The sequence below is a fragment of the Sceloporus undulatus genome, chromosome 9, assembly GCF_019175285.1.
Source record: "Sceloporus undulatus isolate JIND9_A2432 ecotype Alabama chromosome 9, SceUnd_v1.1, whole genome shotgun sequence".
Taxonomy (NCBI): domain Eukaryota; kingdom Metazoa; phylum Chordata; class Lepidosauria; order Squamata; family Phrynosomatidae; genus Sceloporus; species Sceloporus undulatus.
In genome coordinates, this window is record NC_056530.1 from 15734279 (window position 1) to 15739224 (window position 4946).

The window sequence follows — 4946 nt, forward strand, 5'->3', positions numbered from 1 at the left end:
GCTGCATGTGAACCAGCCATACTTTCCCCAATTTGTTCTACTTAATAGTTAGGAGGTCCTCAAATAATAATTTACCAAATTGAAATCACTATCTAAACAGCACACAGACACCTCCATAGATCATTAAGGTCAAAATCTAAAATTATTTGTCTTTGTGGGAATGACCATAATGAGCTTCAGCTGGACTTGTCTGTACCTTAGCAACAGTGTAAGGATGCAGATAAAAACCTGACACCATTGTAATATTTTCAAGACATGCCCAATATGTATGTACATGTTGAACTGGCTGGTGAATCATCAGGGGGCCTTGTCAATGCAATTTCCTTGATTGCAAAGAACCAGTTCACGCCACCCCTTCCATCTTGAGTTAATCACCAATGTATTGCACCACATCTCTCATTCACATGAGAAAAAGACATACAATTGACAAGGCATTGACTACATCATGTAAAAAGGTAGTGCAAGCAAGTATAATGATCATAGATGGAAGGAAGTGCAAAAAAGAACAAAGATAATGAGAGAATATGTATCAAAGCTTTAACTCCATTCAGTACAGGAAGAGTCCCTATTCCCTGATCTGCCTTACAACTGACCAGGAGCACCTCTATCTTGTCTGGATTAAGTTTCAATTTATTTTCCCTCCTCCAATCCATAGCAGAGACAGGTTCCTTGGAGTCAGATGAAAAGGAGAGATAGAGTTGGGTGTCATCCACATACTGGTAACATCACACCCCAAACTCCGGATGACCTCTCCCAGCAGTTTTATGTAGATATTAAATAACATGGGGGACAAAATAGAACCCCGAGGGATCCCACAGGTCAATGGCCAGGGGGTCAAACAGGAGTCCCCCAACACCACCTTCTGAGTTTGGCCTTCGAAGAAAGACTAACAGTATCTCCACCTCAGAGAGGCAGCCCAGAAGGATACCATGGTCAATAGTATTGAAAGCCATGGAGAGATCCAGCAGGACCAACAAGGACACACTCCACCTGTCCAGTTCCCTGCATAGATCATCCACCAAGGTGACCAAAGCTGTCTCTGTCCCATAGCCAGGTCTGAATCCAGACTGAAATGGCTTTCCATCGATAAATAATCATAGATTTGGAAGAGACCACAAGGGCCATCCAGTCCAACCCTGTGCCATTCAGGAACTCACAATCAAAGCACCCCTGACAGATGGCCATCCAGCCTCTGTTTAAAGACCTCCAAAGAAGGAGACTCCACCACTCTCTGAGGGAGTGTGCTACTTTAAATTTGTATTTTGAAAAATAGACATAGTGGTTTTTTTTCCTTTCTGTGTTAGTAGCAGTGAAGGTCAAGAATGACCAGAAACCAACTGAAATCAACAGCAGCATCACTTTATAGCAGGTATGTGGAATCAGAGGTTGAAGCTTTTTCACATTTCATTATTGCCTACTAATTTCACCATGCCCCTCCCCATTCAACTACCAGTTCCAACATGTCAGTGTAGCAAGAACAGGACAAAAAGCTCAGAACACATTCATACCACAAACTCTACATAGCAGGCCACAGTGAGACAAACTGAAATCTTGTACTTACCTTTTTCTACAGGTTAATCCCACTAGCAGAGACAGAAAAACAGAGGCTAGTTTCATTCCATTCTTTACCATCTTTCTGCAGGAACTACTTCCCAGGCAGCTTGGATGACTTTAAAGAGACTTTCTCAGAGGTGCCAGGTGAGGAGCATCAAAAGGAAGACATATCTTACCTCTGGGAGGAGACCGGAAGAGTGTGAACACCAGAAAACTATTCCCAAGATAAGCACTGGGAAATCCCAGTAAGTCAAGTATATTTGTGCATCCGTATTCATTTCCCAATAGTAATTTCAGGAAGCAAAAAATAACAATGAGGGAGGAGGGAGTAGACTCTCATGTGGGTGACTCACAGTCCCTGGGCACACTCCATCTAGTTTCTGCTCCTTGTCTTACCAGATACTAACCCTTCTCCTCCCAACAAGTTGTGAGATGACAGCTATAGTTGCTACATTTCAAATTTCAATCTTGATACTTGGGGCCCATTCTTAGGGGATTCAGACAAGAAGTTTGGATCTCAGAGCAATCAGCTAATCTCAAAGATTACCTGTCAGAACACACCTAGGACATGTTACTGTGGCAGAGTAGTAAATTGAGCTCCACAAAGCACCCAAAAGTTAAGCTACATAGTACCCAAAGCCAAATTATTTTGATATGATACCCCTGTTTAAGTATTTCAAGGGTGTCATAATGAGGAAGGAGCACGCTTGTTTTCTGCTGCTCCAGGGAATAGGACCCAATGGGGCAATGGATGCAAGCTACAGGAAAAGAGATTCCGCCTAAACATTAGGAGGAACTTCCTGACAGTAAGAGCTGTTTGATAGTAGAACGCACTCCCTTGGAGTGTGGTGGAGTCTCCTTCCTTAGAGGTCTTTAAACAGAGGCTGGATGGCCATCTGTCAATGGGGATGCTTTGATTGTGAGTTCCTGCATGGCAGGAGGTTGGACTGGATGGCCCTTGCGGTCTCTTCCAACTCTGATTCTATGAGGAAGAAAAATGGGAGATGTCTCAAGAAACCAAGATGGATGACAAAGGAACTTTCAACTGAGCTAAGTTTTAAACGGATCATGTATAAGAAATGGAAAAATGGGGAAATCACCAAAGAGGGTGAGGTTGGATTTAGGGTGATCCAGTTGTCCATGTGTAAAAAAAACCCCCACTGGCACAGTTTGGTCCTGAAATGCATCACCATTTCCTGCCCCCTTCACTAATCAGCACTGGAAAACCTCCCCAGCGCTGCTGCCCTATCAAAAAAGCAATTCACTGTCCATAAACATTAGAGATTATCACACGGGGCCAGGACATCATTGTCCCAGCCCTGTCCCATCCTTCCTGCACAATCACAGGAAGGACTTTCATACAACATTGCTCTTATCCAGACATTGTCCCATCTGGAAAGCGCGAGTGACAGTGATTGTGCAAAAGCCTTTCAAATGATGTTGCACTGATCCAGTCATTGTCCCATCATTGAAGTGGCATTGTCTTGGCATTTTGCATTAACAGGAGTTTGCGTTAATGCAATGCCGCTTCAATGACAGGATTTTGACAGGACCAGCTCTATGACATGAAAGGCTTTTGCGCGTTCCCCCCCACGGATGGGATGAGGATAGGAGAGCGACCCCATCCCTATCCCATCTGAGTGTGATAATCTCCATTGACTCCAAGAGAAACGAAACAGGAGGAAGCAAGGTTTTACTTCTATTTCTGATCCAGAATCCTTGAAATCTGAAATTGTTGGTAATGTAACCTCTGGTTGGGGTAACTTCCAGGGATTCCCCAGGAACTGGAGTCTCAATGGTTTTTAAACTGTCATACAAGTTTGATAAGAGCGCCTTTGGCCATACCTGTTGCACAATGCCGTTTCCCTCCCATTGCTGCCTTAAGTGTAATTAACAATTGACGAGAGGGGGGAAACATGAATAAGATCTCAATAGTGCTGGTATAGCACTAGCCCTTAGGTGCAGTAAGTTGCTCCCACAGCAGTTCCAGTATTGCACAGTCATGTGCTGTCAGTGTCTTCTCTTCTCATGCTTCCTGCTCACCTTTGCTATTCCAGAACAGTCTTTTTTGGTTTTGGTTTTTTACTTTCTCCCACCACCACCACCACCACCTTTTTGTTTTGGTTTTTGGTTTGTAAACTGCAGTAGCGTAACTCCATAATTGCATTTTAAAAAACAAACACATTTTTTTAAAAAAAACCACACAAACACAAGGCATGCTGTGCAGGGTGGTAGGGTTAAGGACAAGGACAGAAGAGAGCATGAGGTGCCATTGTGCCAACTACAGCCCAGTCATGCTGCTGGAGGGACATGTAGCACAGAGTGCTCCCAAACCTATACACTTCTCTTCATTAACACAATCGTGGCGAGAATGTGAATCCTCAGAGAATGTGGGATGATAACCCATCTGTGCAGAGGGTGACCCTTGCCAGACTCTGCCTCTTCTTAGGAGCCTAAAGCTAGTGTGAAGATTCTGATCCTAGGCTAATGACTGAAGATATCTTCGGTCCTACTCTCTTACACTCTATTCTTGCTTTAATCGTACATTCAGCCAAAGCTGTTACACGCAGATCAATCTGTGATTAATGTAAGCTTGAATGAGAATGTGCACAAATACTGTTTATTGTCCATGTCCTTCCAGTAGAATACTTTAGAAGGAAATCAATTCCTTGGAGACATTTGTTTATATAGTTTTCTGGTTTTATGTGTTTGTACATACATGACATTCGTTTCTTCCTTTTTTGGCATTTTGTTTGAACGTGTAACTTTTGCAATAAAAATGTTGCAGACGTTCCCAAACATTGTGTTTATAAGCATGGTCATCCATGTTTATGCATATTAATCAGTCAGATCACCCTGACTCTGGCATAATTCATGGAATACGTCAGACTCCATGTGAATATCCCAGATGTTCTACAGCAAGGACAAGGAAGATATTGTCCTCCAGATACCGACAGACTGCAACCCCCATTATTCGTTACCATTGGATATGTAGCTACAGATGTTGGGAGCTGTAATCCAATGGAATCTGATGGTCCATATGCCCTAATCTAGATTACATTCAAAGGTGGTGTGCATGGCAACTGGAAGTAGCAATTTTATAATGCTTTTTAACCAACTTTGTTTCTCCTTCTGCTATATTTTGTTTTAGTGCTGGTAGTTGGCCAGCTGTCATTGTTTTGATGTTAGCTGTCGAAGTTTTTCTGTAAATCTACTTCTTTACTGCTGTAGGAACATTAAATAAAGACATGGTCTGGAAATTTATTTAAAATTACAAAAATGAAATAAAATAACAATGTAGGAGTCTGCCACCATCTTTTGAAGCAGAGTGTAATGCTGGATCACATTATTATTATTATTATTATTATTATTATTATTATTATTATTATTAT

At 42.2% G+C, this 4946-nt stretch overlaps 1 protein-coding gene across 2 annotated transcripts in view; it reads right to left on the reverse strand.

The window, feature by feature from the left end:
• The window catches only part of PTAFR (platelet activating factor receptor), a 16600-nt gene extending 14697 nt beyond the window's left edge, over positions 1 to 1903 (reverse strand). Inside the window, exon 1 of one of the 2 annotated variants that reach the window (XM_042441244.1) lies at positions 1731 to 1903. The gene's annotated coding sequence lies outside the window, so the exon portion shown is untranslated. Of the gene's footprint in view, positions 1 to 1561; positions 1664 to 1730 lie in introns of those variants that run through there. The other variant, XM_042441243.1, reaches the window with a different exon arrangement.
• Positions 1904 to 4946: the final 3043 nt, after the last annotated feature.